The sequence below is a fragment of the Bombus huntii genome, unplaced genomic scaffold (genome assembly GCF_024542735.1).
Source record: "Bombus huntii isolate Logan2020A unplaced genomic scaffold, iyBomHunt1.1 ctg00000070.1, whole genome shotgun sequence".
In the NCBI taxonomy this organism is placed as follows: Eukaryota; Metazoa; Arthropoda; class Insecta; order Hymenoptera; family Apidae; genus Bombus; species Bombus huntii.
Window position 1 is genome coordinate 229,597 of NW_026099329.1, and position 26,206 is coordinate 255,802.

Below are 26,206 nucleotides of genomic sequence, written 5' to 3' on the forward strand. Positions count from 1 at the left end.
TCCTCTGTATACCTTAACATGGTAGCAGAGCGTGGTTACTAGTTTTGCAAGCTATTTAGTGCGTGGTTTTTAGTCTTGCGAGTTTAGTAAGGGAAGAAACGTTCAAAGAATATAAAATAAAAGAAAAAATACTTCAAGCACGTAGGAACGCTTGAGTAAAGAATAGGAAATCAATTAAAATGGAGAGATCGGAAATTATGATATCGATATTTGATGGTGAGGGTTACGGTATGTGGAAGAAAAGAATAACAATGTTTCTGAGGTATAAAGAATGTGATATTGTTATAACTAGAGTGAAGACTGAAACAGACAATCCAGACTGGGATAAAAAGGATCTGAAGGAGATAAATATAATTTACAGTGCCTTCTCAAATAGACAATTGGAATATATTAGGGGAGAAAAAACAGCGTATGAAATAATGAAAAAGTTCGACGAAGTGTACTTGAAAGAGTCGACGGCACTAGATCGTGTGCAGAAGGAGATTGGAGAAGATAAGTCTTGATAAATACAGTGATTCAGCATCGTTCTTTAGCGATTTTGAAAAATTAATAAATGAATTAAAAGGTGCAGGCGCACAAGTGAGTGAGAGGGAAAAGCTGAATTACATGCTAAATACGTTACCCGAAGAGTATAGCTACATAGCGGATAAAATAGATGCAGTGAAAGAAGAGAAAGAAACGGTAGCGTGCGTGAAGAATAAAATAGAAATAGCGGAAAAGAAAGATAAGTCTAATCGAGGAGAAATGAAAACTAATGCCTTTGCTGCAAAAAAGGAAGGATGCTTCAAATGTGGAAGAGTGGGACATTTTGCAAGAGAGTGTCAAAATAGCGTCCAAGGGGAAGCAGTAACAGTTATCGGTGTGAGTCAACACGCGGTCGCAGCAGAGGAAGAGGAAACAATGGCAATACGAGCAGGGGGCGTGGAAACTTCCATCGTCAATCAGCAGCCGGCACGAGCGAATATGGCGAATATGGCAACACAGGAGCAGGCACATGGATGGCAACAGCGCACGCAGCACACAGCAGCGAGATGAACGAGATAAGTGGTAACGAAATAACATGCCTATTAGATAGCGGTTCTACCGATCACATTATTAACGATGTAAATTATTTTGATAAATCTATCGACCTTAAAGAACCGGTAAATATATATTTGGGCGATAATAGATCGATAAAGGCAACAGAAGTATGAAATGTTATTAGCTATTTTGAAGCATTTGGAAAGCGAAATAAAATAAATATGAATAAAGTTTTTTATGTGAAAGAAATGTCCGCAATCTTGATTAGTTTAGGCAAGTTAACGGATAATAATAATATGGTTATTTCAAAAGGAAATATTGCAAAAATAATAGATGAGAACAATAAACTTACAGCTTTAGCGGTCAAAGAGAATGGTACATATAAAATGAAAAGTATATTGAAAGGAAGAAGCACTTAGTAAACAGTGCCGAACGTAGTGGTATGAGTAAAAAGGAAAGATGGCATAGGATGCTAGGACGCGTAAATTTTAGATACTTAAATATTTTGGGCAAGTAAAGAGCAGCTAGTGACAGGTATACCGAATAAATTTGAAAAGGAATTGTTCAAATGTAAGGTGTATATAGAACGTAAAATTCATAATTTATCTTTCAAAAATAATCGAACTAAGGCTAGGGAGATAATGGAAATTATTCATACGGACGTGTGCGGTATCTTTAAGACTACCGGATTAAATGGAGAGAAATATTTTATTTCATTTATCGATGATTATAGTAAAATAGCTAGGATCTATTGTATAAAATCAAAAGATAAGGTCTGTCATTCTCTCGTACAGTTTGTAAATGAAGTTGAGAACTTAAGGGGCAAGAGGTTAAAAATATTAAGATGCGGTAATGGAAGAGAATACTTAAACAATCGAATTTATAAATTTGCTAGGGATAAAGATATCATAATAAATAATTGTCCTACCTACGTACATGAATTAAGCGGGACAGCGGAAAGGTATAATAGAACAGTGATGGACACGGCGCGTTGCTTGTTAACGGAAGCGAAAGTACATAAAAAGTACTGGCCGGAAATAATATGTACAGCGGCGTACTTGAAAAATCGAATACTAGCAAACATTGTAGAGAGAAAGACACCTTTTGAAATATTCTTCGAGAGAAAACCAAGTGTTGAAAATTTGTATCTATATGGAAGTAAAGTTTTTGTAAGAAGGCCAGAACAAAAAAGTTATATGGTATAACGTTATAACGTATTACGTTATATGGTATAACGTTATAACTTATTACGTTATATGGTATAACGTTATAACGTATTACGTTATATGGTATAACGTTATAACTTATTACGTTATATGGTATAACGTTATAACGTATTACGTTATATGGTATAACGTTATAACGTATTACGTTATATGGTATAACGTTATAACGTATTACGTTATATGGTATAACGTCATATGGTATAACGCCATGACGCAATACATTATATGGTATAACGTTATAACGTATTACGTTATATGTGTAGTAACTGATGGATTCTTAGAGTAAGGACAAGTGATGATGGTAGAGTTCAAAGTTTGATGTATTTTAATAAGTGATATTCGATAACAACAGGACCGACTACGATATCGTCGCACGCCGACTCACACTCCGTATCAGCTCATCTCGCACTCTGCTTCTCGACTGACTCTCTGGCCGTTGTAGCATTCTATTGTCTTTTGCTAGGCCCACCGCACATGTGTTCTGCAGACGCTCGTAGCCAGGGTCACGTAGGTCTTTTCGGCGAAGCTATTTATTTGAAGGACCCGGTAATGCATTGATGGAGCCGACAGCGCCACGACTCTCGCGACATTGTCTGTAGTTAGCTCGACGTTTCTTAGGCCCTTCTCCCCGATACTACATATGCATTATTAAATTGTCTAAATTTCTTTCGCGAGCGCGTGTAATCATTTCATTGGAATGCGGGCATTCACTTTTATAATGCTCTGTTAACATTAGTCTAAATCTCTTAATTTCGCTGAGTTTTGCATATATATCCTTAATGTCTAAACCTATAATTACGTTTACAGATTCGCTATATAAGTATGCATGAGCTAATTTTTCTTGATATATAGAACTACCGTTAAGAGGTATAACGTTTAGCTTAGCTAACTATGTAGAAGGTGAAGATCGTCCTGGAAAGTAAGGTTTAATACGGTTACCATGTATTTTCCTAATCGAGTCATTTACTATTATTTCATAATAAGGGGCTTTTCACTTTTTCAATGGTGTATGGCTCTGGCCATTCAGTATCTAACTTGTGTTATTTATGATCGTTATGAACTAATACTAAATGTCCTTCTTTAAAAATAGATTGAGGTTTGGCAATTTTAGAGAAGTTTCTAATAAATTTTCTATAGTATCCAGCTAGCCCAAGGAATGATTTTACATCTGTAGGATTTTTTGGTAGTTTAAAATTCTTTACTGCTTCCATCTTTTTAGGGTTAGGTTTTATTCCATCTGCTGTCACTACATGTCCTAGATATTCTAATTCGGGCTTTAAGAATTCACATTTATCTGGTTGTATTCTTAGACCTACTCCCCTGAGTCTTTGGTATATAATGGCTAAGTTTTTATTATGTTCTTCTATCGATTGCCCGAATATAATGATATCATCGAGATAAACGAAACAATGATTGTTAATCAAACCTCTTAACGTGGTATCCACCATTCTTTGAAAGGTAGCAGGTGCGTTCTTGAGCCCGAGTGGCATTCTATTATAGTGGAAGTGTTCTTGTGGTGTGCTAAATGCAGTGTATTTCTTTGAATTCTCGTCCATGGGTATTTGATGGAACCCTGAAGATAAGTCTAAAGCGGAGAAATATTTCGCATTTCCTAGTTGTGATAGTATATCGTCAATGTCAGGTAGTGGATAGGCGTCTTGGTCTGTTAGTTCGTTTAACTTCCTAAAGTCAATCACTACTCGCCACTTTTGTTTCCCTGGTGCGTCGATTGTCTTTGGAACGACCCAGACAGGAGAGTTATAGGGGGAGTCGGAGGATTCTATAATCTTTTTGTTTAACATTTCAGTCATCTGTATATTTATTTCGGTTTTATGATGTTCGGGAGGACGGTAGGATTTTACGTTGATGATCTTGTTAGGTAGATGATACATTTACACTGTACATGTGAATGTGTGTGTAAGCGTCAGAGGGCGTCCAGGTCTCAGTTGAGACAAAAGACGATTGGAGGCTGTTAGGAGAATCTAGAAGAGTTGCTTGACAACAAGCGTGCGTGCAAGAAGGTTATCGAAGTCTTCAGAGTGTAATATATATATATATATGTATAGCTGTTGTGTGCGAAATAAAGTAAACTATTTGTATTTTCGAATCCTCTGTATACCTTAACATGGTAGCAGAGCGTGGTTACTAGTTTTGCAAGCTATTTAGTGCGTGGTTTTTAGTCTTGCGAGTTTAGTAAGGGAAGAAACGTTCAAAGAATATAAAATAAAAGAAAAAATACTTCAAGCACGTAGGAACGCTTGAGTAAAGAATAGGAAATCAATTAAAATGGAGAGATCGGAAATTATGATATCGATATTTGATGGTGAGGGTTACGGTATGTGGAAGAAAAGAATAACAATGTTTCTGAGGTATAAAGAATGTGATATTGTTATAACTAGAGTGAAGACTGAAACAGACAATCCAGACTGGGATAAAAAGGATCTGAAGGAGATAAATATAATTTACAGTGCCTTCTCAAATAGACAATTGGAATATATTAGGGGAGAAAAAACAGCGTATGAAATAATGAAAAAGTTCGACGAAGTGTACTTGAAAGAGTCGACGGCACTAGATCGTGTGCAGAAGGAGATTGGAGAAGATAAGTCTTGATAAATACAGTGATTCAGCATCGTTCTTTAGCGATTTTGAAAAATTAATAAATGAATTAAAAGGTGCAGGCGCACAAGTGAGTGAGAGGGAAAAGCTGAATTACATGCTAAATACGTTACCCGAAGAGTATAGCTACATAGCGGATAAAATAGATGCAGTGAAAGAAGAGAAAGAAACGGTAGCGTGCGTGAAGAATAAAATAGAAATAGCGGAAAAGAAAGATAAGTCTAATCGAGGAGAAATGAAAACTAATGCCTTTGCTGCAAAAAAGGAAGGATGCTTCAAATGTGGAAGAGTGGGACATTTTGCAAGAGAGTGTCAAAATAGCGTCCAAGGGGAAGCAGTAACAGTTATCGGTGTGAGTCAACACGCGGTCGCAGCAGAGGAAGAGGAAACAATGGCAATACGAGCAGGGGGCGTGGAAACTTCCATCGTCAATCAGCAGCCGGCACGAGCGAATATGGCGAATATGGCAACACAGGAGCAGGCACATGGATGGCAACAGCGCACGCAGCACACAGCAGCGAGATGAACGAGATAAGTGGTAACGAAATAACATGCCTATTAGATAGCGGTTCTACCGATCACATTATTAACGATGTAAATTATTTTGATAAATCTATCGACCTTAAAGAACCGGTAAATATATATTTGGGCGATAATAGATCGATAAAGGCAACAGAAGTATGAAATGTTATTAGCTATTTTGAAGCATTTGGAAAGCGAAATAAAATAAATATGAATAAAGTTTTTTATGTGAAAGAAATGTCCGCAATCTTGATTAGTTTAGGCAAGTTAACGGATAATAATAATATGGTTATTTCAAAAGGAAATATTGCAAAAATAATAGATGAGAACAATAAACTTACAGCTTTAGCGGTCAAAGAGAATGGTACATATAAAATGAAAAGTATATTGAAAGGAAGAAGCACTTAGTAAACAGTGCCGAACGTAGTGGTATGAGTAAAAAGGAAAGATGGCGTAGGATGCTAGGACGCGTAAATTTTAGATACTTAAATATTTTGGGCAAGTAAAGAGCAGCTAGTGACAGGTATACCGAATAAATTTGAAAAGGAATTGTTCAAATGTAAGGTGTATATAGAACGTAAAATTCATAATTTATCTTTCAAAAATAATCGAACTAAGGCTAGGGAGATAATGGAAATTATTCATACGGACGTGTGCGGTATCTTTAAGACTACCGGATTAAATGGAGAGAAATATTTTATTTCATTTATCGATGATTATAGTAAAATAGCTGGGATCTATTGTATAAAATCAAAAGATAAGGTCTGTCATTCTCTCGTACAGTTTGTAAATGAAGTTGAGAACTTAAGGGGCAAGAGGTTAAAAATATTAAGATGCGGTAATGGAAGAGAATACTTAAACAATCGAATTTATAAATTTGCTAGGGATAAAGATATCATAATAAATAATTGTCCTACCTACGTACATGAATTAAGCGGGACAGCGGAAAGGTATAATAGAACAGTGATGGACACGGCGCGTTGCTTGTTAACGGAAGCGAAAGTACATAAAAAGTACTGGCCGGAAATAATATGTACAGCGGCGTACTTGAAAAATCGAATACTAGCAAACATTGTAGAGAGAAAGACACCTTTTGAAATATTCTTCGAGAGAAAACCAAGTGTTGAAAATTTGTATCTATATGGAAGTAAAGTTTTTGTAAGAAGGCCAGAACAAAAAAGTTATTTAGTATAACGTTATAACGTATTACGTTATATGGTATAACGTTATAACTTATTACGTTATATGGTATAACGTTATAACGTATTACGTTATATGGTATAACGTTATAACTTATTACGTTATATGGTATAACGTTATAACGTATTACGTTATATGGTATAACGTTATAACGTATTACGTTATATGGTATAACGTTATAACGTATTACGTTATATGGTATAACGTTATATGGTATAACGCCATGACGCAATACATTATATGGTATAACGTTATAACGTATTACGTTATATGTGTAGTAACTGATGGATTCTTAGAGTAAGGACAAGTGATGATGGTAGAGTTCAAAGTTTGATGTATTTTAATAAGTGATATTCGATAACAACAGGACCGACTACGATATCGTCGCACGCCGACTCACACTCCGTATCAGCTCATCTCGCACTCTGCTTCTCGACTGACTCTCTGGCCGTTGTAGCATTCTATTGTCTTTTGCTAGGCCCACCGCACATGTGTTCTGCAGACGCTCGTAGCCAGGGTCACGTAGGTCTTTTCGGCGAAGCTATTTATTTGAAGGACCCGGTAATGCATTGATGGAGCCGACAGCGCCACGACTCTCGCGACATTGTCTGTAGTTAGCTCGACGTTTCTTAGGCCCTTCTCCCCGATACTACATATGCATTATTAAATTGTCTAAATTTCTTTCGCGAGCGCGTGTAATCATTTCATTGGAATGCGGGCATTCACTTTTATAATGCTCTGTTAACATTAGTCTAAATCTCTTAATTTCGCTGAGTTTTGCATATATATCCTTAATGTCTAAACCTATAATTACGTTTACAGATTCGCTATATAAGTATGCATGAGCTAATTTTTCTTGATATATAGAACTACCGTTAAGAGGTATAACGTTTAGCTTAGCTAACTATGTAGAAGGTGAAGATCGTCCTGGAAAGTAAGGTTTAATACGGTTACCATGTATTTTCCTAATCGAGTCATTTACTATTATTTCATAATAAGGGGCTTTTCACTTTTTCAATGGTGTATGGCTCTGGCCATTCAGTATCTAACTTGTGTTATTTATGATCGTTATGAACTAATACTAAATGTCCTTCTTTAAAAATAGATTGAGGTTTGGCAATTTTAGAGAAGTTTCTAATAAATTTTCTATAGTATCCAGCTAGCCCAAGGAATGATTTTACATCTGTAGGATTTTTTGGTAGTTTAAAATTCTTTACTGCTTCCATCTTTTTAGGGTTAGGTTTTATTCCATCTGCTGTCACTACATGTCCTAGATATTCTAATTCGGGCTTTAAGAATTCACATTTATCTGGTTGTATTCTTAGACCTACTCCCCTGAGTCTTTGGTATATAATGGCTAAGTTTTTATTATGTTCTTCTATCGATTGCCCGAATATAATGATATCATCGAGATAAACGAAACAATGATTGTTAATCAAACCTCTTAACGTGGTATCCACCATTCTTTGAAAGGTAGCAGGTGCGTTCTTGAGCCCGAGTGGCATTCTATTATAGTGGAAGTGTTCTTGTGGTGTGCTAAATGCAGTGTATTTCTTTGAATTCTCGTCCATGGGTATTTGATGGAACCCTGAAGATAAGTCTAAAGCGGAGAAATATTTCGCATTTCCTAGTTGTGATAGTATATCGTCAATGTCAGGTAGTGGATAGGCGTCTTGGTCTGTTAGTTCGTTTAACTTCCTAAAGTCAATCACTACTCGCCACTTTTGTTTCCCTGGTGCGTCGATTGTCTTTGGAACGACCCAGACAGGAGAGTTATAGGGGGAGTCGGAGGATTCTATAATCTTTTTGTTTAACATTTCAGTCATCTGTATATTTATTTCGGTTTTATGATGTTCGGGAGGACGGTAGGATTTTACGTTGATGATCTTGTTAGGTAGATGATACATTTACACTGTACATGTGAATGTGTGTGTAAGCGTCAGAGGGCGTCCAGGTCTCAGTTGAGACAAAAGACGATTGGAGGCTGTTAGGAGAATCTAGAAGAGTTGCTTGACAACAAGCGTGCGTGCAAGAAGGTTATCGAAGTCTTCAGAGTGTAATATATATATATATGTATAGCTGTTGTGTGCGAAATAAAGTAAACTATTTGTATTTTCGAATCCTCTGTATACCTTAACATGGTAGCAGAGCGTGGTTACTAGTTTTGCAAGCTATTTAGTGCGTGGTTTTTAGTCTTGCGAGTTTAGTAAGGGAAGAAACGTTCAAAGAATATAAAATAAAAGAAAAAATACTTCAAGCACGTAGGAACGCTTGAGTAAAGAATAGGAAATCAATTAAAATGGAGAGATCGGAAATTATGATATCGATATTTGATGGTGAGGGTTACGGTATGTGGAAGAAAAGAATAACAATGTTTCTGAGGTATAAAGAATGTGATATTGTTATAACTAGAGTGAAGACTGAAACAGACAATCCAGACTGGGATAAAAAGGATCTGAAGGAGATAAATATAATTTACAGTGCCTTCTCAAATAGACAATTGGAATATATTAGGGGAGAAAAAACAGCGTATGAAATAATGAAAAAGTTCGACGAAGTGTACTTGAAAGAGTCGACGGCACTAGATCGTGTGCAGAAGGAGATTGGAGAAGATAAGTCTTGATAAATACAGTGATTCAGCATCGTTCTTTAGCGATTTTGAAAAATTAATAAATGAATTAAAAGGTGCAGGCGCACAAGTGAGTGAGAGGGAAAAGCTGAATTACATGCTAAATACGTTACCCGAAGAGTATAGCTACATAGCGGATAAAATAGATGCAGTGAAAGAAGAGAAAGAAACGGTAGCGTGCGTGAAGAATAAAATAGAAATAGCGGAAAAGAAAGATAAGTCTAATCGAGGAGAAATGAAAACTAATGCCTTTGCTGCAAAAAAGGAAGGATGCTTCAAATGTGGAAGAGTGGGACATTTTGCAAGAGAGTGTCAAAATAGCGTCCAAGGGGAAGCAGTAACAGTTATCGGTGTGAGTCAACACGCGGTCGCAGCAGAGGAAGAGGAAACAATGGCAATACGAGCAGGGGGCGTGGAAACTTCCATCGTCAATCAGCAGCCGGCACGAGCGAATATGGCGAATATGGCAACACAGGAGCAGGCACATGGATGGCAACAGCGCACGCAGCACACAGCAGCGAGATGAACGAGATAAGTGGTAACGAAATAACATGCCTATTAGATAGCGGTTCTACCGATCACATTATTAACGATGTAAATTATTTTGATAAATCTATCGACCTTAAAGAACCGGTAAATATATATTTGGGCGATAATAGATCGATAAAGGCAACAGAAGTATGAAATGTTATTAGCTATTTTGAAGCATTTGGAAAGCGAAATAAAATAAATATGAATAAAGTTTTTTATGTGAAAGAAATGTCCGCAATCTTGATTAGTTTAGGCAAGTTAACGGATAATAATAATATGGTTATTTCAAAAGGAAATATTGCAAAAATAATAGATGAGAACAATAAACTTACAGCTTTAGCGGTCAAAGAGAATGGTACATATAAAATGAAAAGTATATTGAAAGGAAGAAGCACTTAGTAAACAGTGCCGAACGTAGTGGTATGAGTAAAAAGGAAAGATGGCATAGGATGCTAGGACGCGTAAATTTTAGATACTTAAATATTTTGGGCAAGTAAAGAGCAGCTAGTGACAGGTATACCGAATAAATTTGAAAAGGAATTGTTCAAATGTAAGGTGTATATAGAAAGTAAAATTCATAATTTATCTTTCAAAAATAATCGAACTAAGGTTAGGGAGATAATGGAAATTATTCATACGGACGTGTGCGGTATCTTTAAGACTACCGGATTAAATGGAGAGAAATATTTTATTTCATTTATCGATGATTATAGTAAAATAGCTAGGATCTATTGTATAAAATCAAAAGATAAGGTCTGTCATTCTCTCGTACAGTTTGTAAATGAAGTTGAGAACTTAAGGGGCAAGAGGTTAAAAATATTAAGATGCGGTAATGGAAGAGAATACTTAAACAATCGAATTTATAAATTTGCTAGGGATAAAGATATCATAATAAATAATTGTCCTACCTACGTACATGAATTAAGCGGGACAGCGGAAAGGTATAATAGAACAGTGATGGACATGGCGCGTTGCTTGTTAACGGAAGCGAAAGTACATAAAAAGTACTGGCCGGAAATAATATGTACAGCGGCGTACTTGAAAAATCGAATACTAGCAAACATTGTAGAGAGAAAGACACCTTTTGAAATATTCTTCGAGAGAAAACCAAGTGTTGAAAATTTGTATCTATATGGAAGTAAAGTTTTTGTAAGAAGGCCAGAACAAAAAAGAGTTTCTAAATGGGATAAGAAGGCAGATATGGGAATTCTGTTAGGATATAGCGAAGTAGGTTACAGAGTCCTATTAGGTGGAAAAATAACAGTAGCGACATGTAGAGGTCGTAGAAACAGACAAAAAATGTATCGGTTTTGAGGAGAATTCATTCGATGCAGTTAGCGATGATAGTAAAGATAATTATTTATTGGATAGCATGAATAAGGAAGAGTTAGAAAGTAGAGAAGATGAAAATGATAATAGTTCTGAAAGCTTAAAGATTCCTAGGAGATCTACTCGTAATAAGAAAATTCCAGTATGGTATCCAGAAAAGGAAAACAGTAGTGAGATTCACGCAAATTATTGTAGAGTAGATATCCTTTGTACATTTGAGGAGGCGATTTGTTGTGAAAATAGTGAAGATTGGAAACAGGCTATGGATAAAGAAATAGAATGTCTCTATAAAAATAAAACTTGGAAATTGGTAGAAAGGGTAAAAGGCAAAGATGTATTAGATGTAAAATGGGTTTACACGAGAAAATCAGATGACAGGTATCAGGCTAGATTAGTGGTAAGAGGATTTCAACAAAGAAACGTAGTCGATGACATATATTCTCCAGTAGCGAGTAATCAGACCTTTAAAATATTGCTATCATATTGTTGTCAAAATGCATTAATCATTGAGCAAATGGATGTAAAAACTGCCTTTTTAAATGGTGAAATAAGTTCGGAGGTATATGTAAATCAACCAAAGGGATATGCAGACGGAACGAATAGAGTTTGTAAATTATCGAAAGCGCCTTATGGGTTAAAAGAAAGTCCGAGGAACTGGTATGAGTGTTTTGATAGGTATGTGACGAGATTGGGTTTTAAGAAGAAGATTTAAGGTTACATTAGAAAAGGAATGAAAAGTGTGAAACGATAGATTGTTATGTGGACGCTGATTGGGCAGGAGATCATTTAGATAGGAAATCTACTTCTGGATATGTAATTAAATTGTATGGAAATGTAATCGGGTGGAAATCTAAAAAACAAAGGTGTGTGACAAAAGCCTGGACGTATGCAGAGTATGTAGCTCTATCGGAAGCGGTGAGTGAATTAATGTCTATTAGAGAAATTATGAAGGTCTTCAATGTAAATCTAGACAATAACCCTGTAAAAATTTATGACGATAACTCTGGAGTGATAAGTATAGCAAAGTACGGAAATTTCACAAAAAATTCTAAACACATTGAAGTCCATTACCACTACGTTCACGAATGCTTAAAGGAAAATAAGATAAATATAATTAAAGTAGGTACAGACGAAAATACTACATAGGTTCTCTAAGAGGTTTTTCTATGTGCGATAGTCGAATCAAAGATTTGAATTTTTCGATTTGATCTACAGTGTTTATATTTTCAATAATGTTAGAAATTTGGACTGAAAACTTACCACCATTGATAAAGCATACTGGCATTGGCTTTCCCTCGAGGTATACAATTTTTTGAACGATTTCTCCTGATGCGAGGGTTGGTTCTTGCTGCAGCAGAAGGGTATTATTATCTAATTTTAATGTTTTATTGGAGAGTTCGAATCGATATTGATTTAAAGCGGGTAAGCCTAATATGCCGTCTTCTATGATAGGGAAATTATCATCTACTAAGGCAAATTCTATCTCTTTGTTCAATAAATTTAGTTTAATTTTGGAATTGGATTCGTATTTGGAATGTCCCATGGAGAATTTCTATGTGTCTGGTATTATTGTTCCTCCTGGGTAGCATCCTTGTTTAAGCAAGTTGATTCCTGCTCCCGAGTCAACGAAAAATCGCAATCCTGGTCGTCCTGGTAATTGTAGTCGTATTGTGGATAATCTTCCTGAGGTATCATTGTTAATTCTGATTGTTCTTGAATGTGGTTTATTCCTGGAGAGGCTTTTGTTTGAGGCGGTATTCGAAAATTTTGGCATTGATTGGCAAGGTGTCCCAATCGATTTCATTTGAAACATTTCGTTTGTGACCTTTCGTTTAATGGTCGATTCTCAAGCTTTGTAAAATTATTCATTCTTGGTTGAATGTTTTGTGTGGGTGGAGTTTTGTTATTCATGTTACTTGTAATCGTGAAGCGGTTACCTACTGGACGAGACGTCTGGTTACGATAAGATGGTGGAGTGGTTGTTTGTCGTGTCATCCGTCTGCGAGCGTTGTCTTCGCGAAAGTATTTTTCCACGTCCATTGTCTTTTTTTCTGCATCGATGATGTTTGGGGGGGGGGGGGGGAGGGGGGATTAGCCAATAGCACGCGTCCTATTTCTGAACGAAGGCCTCTTACTTACATAGTCAATCACAGAAACCATGTATAGTCGATCGTTCATCGCTCATCGAGTTAGTTCGTCTTTATATTCATTGGTAATGCTGTATTGAAGTTTGTTGAAAACACGTCGAAATCTAATGTTATAATTTTGCACGCTTTCGGTTATTCCTTGCTTTATCACTCTTAACTGATCTTGGTGTTCTCTTACTGATGCTTGAGTAGCTACGTTACGTCTTAATCCTTCGTACAGAATTTCGAATTCGTTAATATGAATATTGCGGATTGTCATTGCGGCTTTTCCTACAATTTTCTCTATTTTGATCATTTTTAATAATAACGTTTGTTCGCTACACATCATTCTCATTTCTTTTATTTCACGAATAAAATCTTCTACACCTATATCGTCTTCTCCGGTTAGTATCGAAGATACTAAACAGCTTTTAGATTTCCAGAGTTTGCAGCTGTTGGATTGGATGGTTGGACATATGTTGGTGGTCTTGGTGGCACAGGTGGAGGTGGATTAGTATCGTGTTTTAATATTGATATATTATCGTCATCGTCAGTCATCATAGAACCGAATTCAGTTGATTTTACGTCTATTTGTGATAGTTTAACACGAGAGAGGTTTCTACCTAATATTTCCATTTCGTTAACGCGTTTTCTATTTTCTTCGTTGGCTAATTTTAAAGCATTCTTTATTTCGTTAAATTGTTGTCGAAATTCTTCGTTCTGTCTCTGTACTAAGTCTAAAATTGCTCTGGTAGAGGAATCGAGTGATCCCGTTTTATTTTGGACTCCACTTGTAGAGGGTAAACTTGTCTCGACTATTGAGTCTTTCTTGTTGTTCATAGTGAATATTGTCTCTTCGCTAGAGTTACTAGAGAAACTAACTTTTCGCGTTCTATATTGTTTAAAAGAATCCAGACTTTTCTCACCTTGATACGTAAGTTCGTAGAATGAGGTTCCCTTGCGGTGTTTTCCTCTGTGGCGCGTTCAAAGGTGTTGTTTGAGTGTCAAACTCGTTCTGTTGATTTGTTCTATGCTGGCAGTGGTCCCGTTGATTTGATCCACTGTGGTAAATTATTGGCAGCAGAGTTCATAACACAAGTGCTTCGAATCCTTCGATCTTCAATAATGTCCGTAGACCGAAATCGTAATTTCGCTTACACTGAAACGAATGGATCCTGGCAGGATCGCCAAAATGTCACGTAAAAATAATGGGAAAATAATAATAAAAAAATGTTGGGTTCTTGAACCAGAGTTCGAGGTTTTTTTTAATAGGATCTTTATTTTATAATAGGATTACAAGTGTGCGATTAGACCGTTACCGAAAGACTGAAGCCTCGATCAAGACTCAGCCCTTCTAGATGTTCGTTTATCTTATGCCTATGTGCCGAATTCATATTCCTTTGTTTTGGGAGTCGGTGTCGTGTGCAAGGCGGTTCAGATTTCCTGAGTCTGTTGGAGATATTTGTTGACGTTACATGTACGTCAAGATTGCGTCAGTGTCACGAGGCAAAACAATAATATGAGTCGCTCTCGATTTGCATCGTCCTCTAACTCATGTGCCGCTACATACGCATATAGCTATTATTTCTTACAACCTAGCGTATGCAGTTGTGTATGGGGCCTTAAGTTCACTGTTTATAGATACTGCTAGGAATTAATCGAACGAATTCAACGCAGTCGCGTTTACAGTGTTCCGTATTATCGGAAATGCCGAATTCGCGTGGTTTCGCTTTGACGTTCGTCCACGTTGACGATTGTTCAAAGAACAACCGAGTGGCCTCCGCGTCGCAGCTACGAAAGACATCGAAGCCGCGACATCCTTGAGTGACTTCCCTATCTTTTCCTAAAACCAAGGATGACGCAACTCAGGCAATCGTTACAAGCGTTCGAACTTGACATTTTCTTACCATACTATCAACAAAAAATGAAAGCTGGTTTTCAATGAGTCATTATATAATTATATGATATGTAATTTATAAACAGAATTCATTGTAATGATATAGATAGATTTCTTAGATAGTTAAAGAAGGAAGTTGTTCGCAATCATGCACTTGACAACATATTCAAAAGTCATTGAAGTCGGAAAAGACGTTACGGTTCTATAGTTTCACCCAATCAATATTTATTAATCATAAACGAAGTAGCTATAAATCTTGACAATTCCCAGTTAAACTTAAAATAATTATTGCATTTTTAAAAATAATGAAAATTTATTATTTGCATAAGCGATCTAATGATCATTCTTGTGTTCTTCATTGTAAATTAAAATAAATAAATTATACACTTTACTTTGTACCGCTTAGGACTGAATTATAACTTTACCGAAACAGTGCAAAGCATTCTTTAAAACTCTCTAAAATTCATTTGCATTCATTTCATTTATATACATATATTTATACATATGTTGAGTTGATAGTAAAAAGTACTTCAATGGAAATTATTTAATAATAATAATTATCTACTGTGCCCTGTTCTTTAAGGATTAAGTATGTAGTAGTTCCTGTGCTCACAGTTAGAAAATAAACTATCTATCTTGTCTTGTGCGTTCGGTTCCTCATTGTGTCTTTTGATGCCGTTGATGACACATATCACTTCATAGTGAAAAAAGCAACATTCAATCACGGACCAGCAACATACTCGAGATCTTATAAGGAAATTCAAGAAATTCAAAATAAAATAGAGTCGAACTCAATCCTAAAATCAAATGGAGTTATTATTACTCGACCGAACTATTTTCAATCAACTCTCATTGAGAATTATAAGTAAATTTTTTTGGCGTGGTACTGTAACAAGCAAAATTTAACATAATTTTGAGACGAAACGCGAAAGTAAATCGATAAAAAGGAGGGAGGGTTATATTTCCCCTTTCCTTCTTGAAAATAGGCCGAAATCACATTGAAGCGGATCAAATAGTACATATATACAATTACATAGTCAAATAAATACTAACAAAAGGGAAGCCAGCACCAATACCTTGGGCCTTGATATATGTTGACAAGGACACACTTCTGATTAACTTCCAGAAGATTTTAGCCATCACTCGTTAGTCCTTAAAAATTTATTAACAGAAGCATATTGCTACTACTATGTACAGCGTGTTAAAATATTTATTTGTCAAAAAAGTGGAACGCCAAATTTCCTGAATGTTGAAATGGTTACCACTTCTAAGAAAATTCTACACCTGGTCTTTTTAGTTTTCTCAAGCACTGAAGCCATTGACAGCGCGTAGACAAAAGACTGCGACGAAGTAAGGCCATAAACAATAGACAGGCGACGTTGGCTTCGGGGTTTTCAGTTATTGGGTAACACAGCTAGCGTGCGGATCTGGACCAGCTCAAATTGTATTTTTACTTATTCACTTCTATTTAAATATATTTTCTGCCTTACAATTTATCCACGTGTTTTCTCTGTTTACACATCGAATAACCTCAACACTGAACATGATTAACAAGGCCAAATTTTTTCCTGTTGCAAAAATCTGTTCTCTTAGAAACAGGTATTTAAAGTGTCCTGAATTTTTAAACTGATTTTGTTCATATTTTAAAGTCAGATATGTAGTATCGTGGATAGATTGCCTAAGAAATATCGGTTTTTTTTTCTATTTACCGTACCGTATAATCTACCGTACAAAGTTCTTACATTATATGAACCATATAAAAACATAGACCTTCTTTACGTATTATTCTTCTTACTGCTTCTTGTGAAATTCCTACTCGATAAGCTATTGTTCGCAAATACATCAATAGATTTATACGTACACTGCACAAACGACACTTGCTCTTTCTTACGTCAATGTACACAACGAGCGTCGAGTGGAAATCAACCTAACCCCAATCGACGATCTGAAACTTCTACTTCACGCTGTGATCTTCCATTAGGTCTAGAACAAAGAACAATTCCCAGCACGCTTTCTAAACTTTATTACTTATTATTATGTTCATAATATTATTAATTTTGTATTAATACAATAATAATATCGTATCATTATTATATTATTTCTTTATTTTTCTGCTTGTATTGTCTTTTATTCGTAATATATTATCGCAATATAATAACAAAATTAGTTTAAGGGATAATGGAACCTTAAAGATTTTTTTCAAATGAACGGGTCATTTGCAAACCATGATTCTTTTTAGACATTTGTTCTTCGTGATAAGTACTATATGACGAGGTAAAAAAATTTGATTTTGAATATCATGCTCAAAATCAGTTTTGCGAATCATTTTTTCTACAGATCTCCGCAGATTTAAAGATGTAGCATCACCCCCTCCCCAAAGCAATTACAAATAATTTTTTAATACCTTGTACATTATATTCTGCCTATATGTATGTCGGGTTTACATTAGAATTAGGGTTAGGGGCGTGAAGCGAATCTTCGTTTGGATTACACCTCGTCGTTATGCAATAGAGAAGACATTGGCTAGTGCAAATACGATTACCATAGAACCGGACAAGTAACCGTGGTAATTAGATACTCGAGAAACTAATGACAATGATCCTAGGTTCAATAACGAATCCGCGGACAACGGGACGGTAGTCGTACGCACTCGCAAAAATCTAAGTCGGATTCTGTGTTAATATTCGCTGACCGTAAGGAGTTAATCCTTTTTGTCGATGAGACCGCAAGAGAGAATGACTTTCCGTCCCGGTGATACCCCAGAGGAAAACTATGACGGGGTGTGTCTAAGGACACGAGATCATCGGATTCGTCGGGGACATCCTACGTTCGGAAAGTAAGGGAAATTGACGTTGCTGCTAATTGGCCAATCTCCATATCGGTAGTTAGAAAAGGATGCTAGCCGCCCTTGAGGGAGGGTTGCTAGTGGGAGACGTCGTTCGTGGAAAAATAGGTCTCTCTTGTCTTCCCGTAACTGGGACAAAGACTGTGTATCTGTTGAAGGATTTTAGGTAACTAGATATTAGTGTTTATGACGGTCCTCGGGCTAGCCGATCACGTTCTGCGGAGACGCGTCGGCATCTGGTAAACATCCTGCCCGGAGAATAGGATCTGCGTGTGGCGAGCTACGGGACAGAAACCGTTGGAATGTTTACTGCCACGTGTTGCTACAAATCTTTCTTTTAAGGGGAGCTATATGATTACTCAATGCCTTTGTTAGATGGAGAGTTCGTCCCGTTGACCGCGGCTACGTTCGGCGACTAATTGTCGCCTTGAGCCCAAGCTCATTGTCACAAGTCTCAAACAAATACAATTGGGTAGAATGACGGCAAATCGTTTAGTTACAACTGTAGATTTTAATTACAATGTTTTTATGGATTTTCCCGAGGTTTCAGAGGGAAGGCACCGGTGTCCTCTTATCTCCGACATGTAAATATATGTGACTGTGAATTGCAAACACGGACGTACGTGTTTATTTCCTAGTTTTTATTTGAAAGGAACATCACATATGTTGGTCGTTCCACTCGGTCCGCGAACTCTGCGAGTTCATAAAAATCTATTCCAACCCAATGTTCCATATGCGAGCGAAGCGGCTTCTCTAACTTTCGGCCAAAAAAATATTTCTAAAAATTTCTTGTTCGCTCGCATATGAAACTGGTATTAGGTTGGACTACCTTTTTTACGAGCGAGTAGAGCGAGCAACGAGAACAGTGTTTCTCTACTATATGTAAATGAATACTATACATTGATTTTTATAAATATTTTTTATTGATAATTTCTTATGGAATAACAGGCGATCGCTAAAATCTTCTAGAAGTTGCTCAAGAAAATGTCCTTGACAACATATATCGAAGCGAACGTCATTAGCAAAAACTCTGACGGATCATATATTTTTTAACAAGAACTTTAAGATAAAATATGCAAGAGAGCATTATTTAAAGAATTGAAAGAAGGATAAGTATGAGAGAGAAAGCAGGTTGTGACTTTTATTGATATAACTGTTTTACTATACTAGCAATAAGAGGAAAATTGAACAAAACAAAAGCTAATTAATTACATATATATGTCGGGTTCACATTATGATTAGGGTTAGGGGCGTGAAACAAATCTTTATTTGGATTAGACATTATTGTTATGCAATAGAGGAGATATGTACTAGTGTAAATATGATTATTACAGAATATGGCAAGTAACTGTGGTAATCAGATACTCGAGAAGCTAATGACAATGATTCTAGGTTCAATAACGAATCCGCGATTAACGGGATAACAGAATGCGCCTTCTTCCAAGGTCCACGTTGTACCCAACTTCCTTGTTTACGGTTCAAGTATTACTGAACTAACTCTTTGTTAAAACATAGAATATCCACCGAGCGTAAGGACGCTATGTAACTAGCTAATGTGACCTCACGAGGGAATAAGTCTCCGTCGCGTTGGGGTGTGTCTAAGGACACGAGATCATCGGATTCGTGGAGAGATGCCTTCGTTCGGAAAGTGAGGGAAATTGACGTTGCTGTTAATTGGTCAATTTCCATGTTGGTGGTTAGAGGAGGATGCTAGCCGCCCTTGAGGGAAAGTTGCTAGCGGGAAGCGTCGTTCATGAGAAAAATAGATTTCCCCTATCCTCTTGTAGTTGGTACAATGACTGTTTGTTTGTTTGAAGGACTTTAGTTAATTAAATCTTAAGATTTATAACGGGTCCTCAGGCTAGCTGAGCATGTACTGTGGAGATGCGTCGACGTCTGTTAATCATCTTACCCGAAGAATAGGACTTGTGTGTGGCGAGCCATTTTAAGGAGAGCTATAGAATTACTCCATACCTCTGTTAGGTAAAAACATTCATCCCTTGACCGCGGCTACGTTCGGCGACTGGTTGTCGCCTCGAGCCCAAGCTTTTTTTTTTTTTTTTTTTTTTATTTATTTGTTGAAATTACAATCAATTCTCGCGTTGAGAATTTTCAGTAATTTTTCTGGCGTGGCGCAGTGACATGGCTGTTTATTTACAATAAGTTAATACTTATTATAGATAGGTATAATTTATAAGTATTATAAGTAAGTGCATATGCTTAATTTGGATAATTAAATGAATCTAACGTTTAGGTCTAGCGGGTAGTGCCTCTTCAGCCTGCGAATCTGGTCCGTCGTATCGAGTAGTCCAGTGATTAGGGGGTTTCGGTGTTTGTTGATTCTTTTGCTGTATCTGTCGCTATATTTTGCTATTTCCTCTTTGACGGTGGGTATCTTGAGGTTGCGGTGTATTGTTTCATTGGTTACATACCAAGGTGCGTCAATTAGGGATCTTAGCGTTTTCGATTGAAAGCGTTGGAGTATTTCAATGTTGGAGTTACTTGCTGTTCCCCATAGTTGGATTCCGTAGGTCCAGACAGGTTTTATTACGGTCTTGTAGAGGGTAATTTTATTCTGTATATTTAGTTTGGAGCGTCGGCCCGTGAGCCAATAGAGTTTTTTTAGTTTGTCCTTTAGTTGCTTCCTTTTATCTGAGATGTGTGTCTTCCACGTTAGTCTCCTGTCCAGGGTCATGCCCAGGTATCGGACTGTGTCCCTGCTAGGAACTGTTGCATTGTTGATGGTGACCTGGGGGCAGGTTTGTTTTCGGAGCGTGAAGGTTACATGTGAGGATTTCTTTTCGTTGACTTTGAAGCCCCATTTGTGAAACCACTTTTCCATGGAGTCGAGACTTCGCTGGAGAGTGGATGAGGCTATTACCGGGTCTGCGTGGGTAGCTAATAGCGCTGTGTCGTCTGCAAATGTCGCTATTGTTATATCGTTTGATATAGGTAGGTCGGCAGTGTAGATGGAGTACAGTAGGGGTCCGAGGACACTACCTTGGGGTATGCCGGCTTCTATTGGGAATGTTGCGGAAGTGGCGTCTAGGCATTTAACCATGAATTGTCTATTGGTTAGGTAAGATTTTAGGATGGAGTAGTAGGGGTGGGGTAGGATCTTTTTAAGCTTGTATAGTAGCCCTTCATGCCATACTTTGTCGAATGCCTGTTGGATGTCTAGGAAAACCGCTGAGCAATATTTTTTCTTTTCGAGTGTTTGGCTGATCGTATGAGTTAAGCGGTGGATTTGCTCTACTGTAGAATGATGTTTCCGGAAGCCGAATTAGTGATCTGGGAGTGTTTTCAAGTTCTCTAGGATTGGAAGGAGTCGGTTCGTGAGCATCTTCTCGAATAGTTTGGACAGGGTAGGTAAAAGACTGATTGGGCGATAGGAGCAGGTTTCGTATATCGGTTTACCGGGTTTAGGGATGAGGGTAATCAATGAGATTTTCCAGGCCTTAGGATAGTGTTCCAGGCGAAGGATGGCATTAAAAATCGATGTGATGAGTGCTATCCCTTTTGTGTGAAGTTCCTTGATTGCTTTATTGCCTATTAGGTCGTGTCCTGCTGCTTTCTTGGGGTTTAGGCGACTGATTGTTTCTATAGTCTCTGCAGAGGAGAAGGGTTCGATAGGAGGGGACATTTGGAAGGGGGTGTGCAGGTATTCAGTAACGTCCGCGGCGGTTTTGGGGGAATGGGGTTTGAATACTTTTGACAAGTGTTTAGCAAACAGGTCGCTTTTTCTATAGGGCTTCGCGCCCATCCACCTTGCGGACGGCGGATGGGTGGGATTATTTGTGGGGGGCGTGTGAGTTTCCTAGAGGCCTTCCATAGTGAGTAGTTGGCGTCGGCTGTGGGGGATAAGTTGGCGAGATATTTATGGAAACAGTCGTTTTTATAGTTTCTTAAGGTTCTGGATAGCTTTCTAGTTGCGTTGTTAAGTTTGCGTTTGTCCTCCGGTGTTCTATGGGTCTGCCATACTCTTCTTAGTCTACGTTTTCCTGCTATTTTTTTTAGTATGTATTGGGGATATTCTTGTTTGCTGTTAGATGGCTTTGTCGGTGTGGAGAGGCGGATTGCGTTTATTATGCTCGTCTTTAAGTATTCCGTGGCTGCTTCGATATCTTCCTTTGTTTTTAGTGGGGTGAAGGCTGAGGTTGAGTGTGTAAAGACTTCTCTGAAGAGCTGCCATTTGGTGTGTTGGTTGTGAATGGAGCCATTAGGTGTATTCTCGATGATTGTTGAACTGACTGTTGCTATCACGGGAGAATGATCAGAGGAGAGATCAGCCGAGGAGTTGATCTGGACGTGTCTTGATGGGATATTTTTAGTTATGAAGAAGTCGAGAAGGTCGGGTATTTTGTTGTTGTCAGTGGGCCAGTATGTGGGTTCGTATGTGGTGAGGTAGTTGAGGTTGTTGTTTATTATGCTGTTTAAGAGGTTTTTGCCTCTTGCTGTAACCAGTCTGCTGCCCCATTGGATGTGCTTGGCGTTATAGTCTCCTCCAACTATGAATCTATTGCCCAGGGTGTCCAGGAAGTTATCAAAGTCTTCTTTGGCGATGGAGTGTCTGGGAGGGCAGTATACTGCTGAGGTGGTGATTGAGCCATGACAGTCTTCTATTGCTACGTTTGTTGCTTGGAGGTAGTCTTTCTGGAATGATGGAAGTTCGTAGTGCTTAATACTTGCTTTGATTATTATTCCGGTGCCACCGTGGGCCTTTCCGCTGGGGTGTTGGGTATGGTAGAATTTGTAACCATTTATTTTCAGGTAGCTCTTGTCGGTGAAGTGGGTTTCCGATACGAGCATTACGTCGATTTGCTGGTGTTTTAAGAAGAGTTCTAGTTCAAGTTTGTGTTGCGCTAGACCGTTGGCGTTCCAGAGTGCTATGCGCCTTGGTTTTATTTTGAGTCGAGGCGTGCTAATTTTTCCACGATGAGTGTTAGTAGCGATAGCAAGTGATTTATTTGCTCTGATTGTTTCTCTATTAGCTTTTCAAGCCTTGAGGAGTTGTCTATGTTAGGTGGGTTGGGGACACTGTTTTGGGGAAGGTTCCTTTGGCTGTTCGGGTTATTTTGGATGCCTTGTACTGCTTGGGCATAGGAGGTTGAGGTGGAGATGAATTTGGTAGGACTGGGTGTTTGGTTGGTTGAGGGGGTTGGGGTAGTCGTGAATTTCGGCGGGCTGGGTGTTTGGTTGGATACCTCTTTTGCTCTGAGCTTAGGATACCTGTTCGTGTATAGTGTTTTATATGCTGGGCAGCCTTTGTAGTTGGCAGGGTGGTCCCCTTGGCAGTGGATGCATTTCGCTGGGGTTTCCGGTGATTTGGCGCACTGGTCAGTGGAGTGAGTGCCTGCGCATTTAACGCAGCGGAAAGTATGGTTGCAGTATTTCTGCGTATGACCGTACCTTTGGCACCTTTTGCATTGCACTATTTCTTTTTTCACGAGCGGTGGTTCGATCTTTACTATCGCGTTCATTAGGCGACTGATGTTGTAGATTTCCTTATTGTTCGGCTTTTATTTAATGTCTAGGAAGAATAAGGATAACGGGTCTTTCGAGACTCTATGCCTTATATTACTTACGTTGATGACTTCGTGGCCGAGTTTTGAGAGTTCGTATTTGAGTTCGTCTATGTCTGCTGAGTGTTGTATGTTTCGTAGGACCACCCGGAAAGGCCTTTCCTGTTTGAGTTGGTAGGTGTGGAAGTTGGCGTTCAGGGTCCTGAGTGTCTTGGTGAGTTTTCTGTAAGCTTCTGGGTTCGTCGGCAGTATTTTTACTTTATTGTTGCTTATCTTAAGGTTATATTCCTCCTTGCTGATATCTCTCTCTAGGGACTTGGTCATTGTCTGTATGTCAATGACGTCGTCCACAAATATTGGTGGGGGAGGGGGGATTCTCTGCGAGTGTTGGTTTGGTGGCGGTTCTACGATTTCCATGGCGTCGTTTGAGGATTCCAATACGGCGAACCTGTTGTGTGTGTTTATTTGCGTTGCTGTTTCTATTTTCCTTTTCTTTGTAGTATTAGCGTCGTTAGTGCGGAGAGTTCTGCTACACTTCTGCCACGGGGGGTAGCACGGGGTAGCTGCGAGTCTGCTCCGGAGAGCCTGGTCGCGGTTGCTGGACCATCATCGAGCTAGTTAATTCGGAATGAACAACTAGTCGTGAGGCTGTGAGGCTAGTATTCGGGTTGGGGTTAGGTGCGTGGGATTTTCTTCTCCCTAAAGGGTAAGGGACACTTAGCTGTGTTCTCTTTCGACGGTTGGGCGACACGTGTTGTTTTCGGACTACGCTGGGCACTAGAGACACGTCTGCACGCTTCGGCACTCCACAGCGAACTGAGCCCAAGCTCACTATCATAAATCTGGAACAAATACAATCGGATTGAATGGCGGCAATCGCTTAATTACGGCTATGGTAGAATCTAGATTAAAGTGTTAAGGGACTTTCCCAAAATTCCAAAGGAGAGGCTCCGGTGTCCTTTCATCTCTGATATATATATATATGCTCAGATTTCAGAGCTTAGTTTTAGGAGTAATGTAATATCGTAAGGTAGTTCGAATTAGAAATCAGTTGAAAATAGATAAAACCGAGTACGTCGTCTTTCTGTGGTTCGTTTACATTTAAGAGTGCCTGCGTGACTAAAGGCACGTAGTTGGTAGTTCTTACATAGGTATGAGGGAAACAATAGACAACGTTAGAAGAAGGACGGTTTCGCTATCCAAGGCGGGACGACCGAAAGATCAGAGTGTGCGAGTCGAAAAGTGTGCGTGTTGCGAGAATCAGAGCTAATTGAGTCGTCGAAGAGTAGAGTCGTTAGAGGTAATCGAGTCGTCGAAGAGTAGAGTCGTGAGAATTGATAGAGTTGTTAGAGAGAGAGAGTGTGTGTGTGTGTGTTAGATTCGTTGTGACGAGGGTGGTCAAATAACTGTAAAGTTATTTGATATAGATACGAGTATTGCATTTAGTTTCCGTTAAATAAACATCGTTTTCTGTCCAATTTATATTTGTATATTCAATTTAATATTAATAAATTGTAAGTAATCGGAAAAAAAATTCTATCCTTATTTCCACGATATTACAGTAATATATTGTATTTCCCAGATTACTTTCATTAATATTCGTCTTAAGACATTAATAACACTCAATTTTAATTTTATCAAAGCAAAATAAATATTTTTGTTTAATTAAAACTCTACTCCTAAAAAAATAAAACTTTTCTATTTATGCAAAATTGCATGCAATAAAAGTTTCAATGAATACACTTCGTTTTGTAACTGTTTTCTTCAATCAGAAAAGATAACGGCCAAAAAATTATTGTTATTCCACAACTAATTGGAAATTTTGACAGTTTAATTCGATCATTGGATCGATTACACGTACGGTGATTTTTCAAATTCGGAATCAGTTACAGACCTAACTGAAGAGTTAAGCCCTGCGATGTGTAGTTGGTCCAGGGACAGTGTGGCAAATCTATTCGTTCAACGCTGATTGGTTCCGCCATTTATAAAAGCGCTTCCTGCAGCAGTTATGTATAGATTGGTATAAATATAAATGTATGAAGTATACGTTTACAAAGTTGTCTGTAAACAAAGTGTAATAATATTTACCGTGTATTGGAGTGTATATAACGACGGAAATAAAGAATAATAAGAAAAAGTAAGATATTATTAAAAGTCGCTCTTATTAATAGATATAAATAATAGTTGAATAACCTTTTTATAAGATTGCTAAAGATAACCTCAAAAGAAAATACAACTTTTTTGCAAAGTTTAACGATAAATTATATTACAATTTTAAATTAACATCAAATTTTGAGCTACACACATCTTAGTAATTAAATCTGTATGGTGTTATCCGTTTTTACTTTAAGGTGATTTATACTTCGTGTTTATTACAAATTTTTGCAGTCATCATAGAGAACATACAGAATTAACATTTAAGTTTGGAACGTTAGTTCAAATGCCTGATTACTCAGCCAAGGGATGCAGAAACAAGTCAAAGAGTGGTAAGAAAATGTATTATCATCCGAACGATCCCAAACGAAGAGAGTAATTCGCAATTAATTGCGTAACTCTTGGTGGAAAATAGAATGTAATTGAATATAAATCCAATTTTTAATATATTATGTTTAACAAAGTATTTGCATTACATTATTCCAGTCATACAGTATTTAAAAAAAATATATAATAAGCATAAAAAATGTATTTAAGTTTTCATTAATAAAATTAGACACTAATGACTTTACGCTGTTAATTTCCCTAG

The 26,206-nt window shown here is 37.7% G+C and overlaps 1 long non-coding RNA gene across 16 annotated transcripts in view; it reads left to right on the top strand.

Annotated features, from left to right (window-relative positions):
• Positions 1-26,206, top strand: part of LOC126876333 (uncharacterized) — a 38,813-nt gene that overhangs the window by 4,644 nt on the left and 7,963 nt on the right. For 8 of the 16 annotated variants that reach the window (XR_007694091.1, XR_007694086.1, XR_007694092.1 and 5 more), the window contains exons 1-2: positions 24,014-25,600; positions 25,852-25,949. The exons of 1 other annotated variant lie outside the window; for it this stretch is intronic. This is a non-coding gene — a long non-coding RNA (uncharacterized LOC126876333). Of the gene's footprint in view, positions 1-4,300; positions 5,401-24,013; positions 25,601-25,814; positions 25,950-26,206 lie in introns of those variants that run through there. 7 more of the 16 variants (XR_007694089.1, XR_007694084.1, XR_007694085.1 and 4 more) reach the window with 5 other exon arrangements.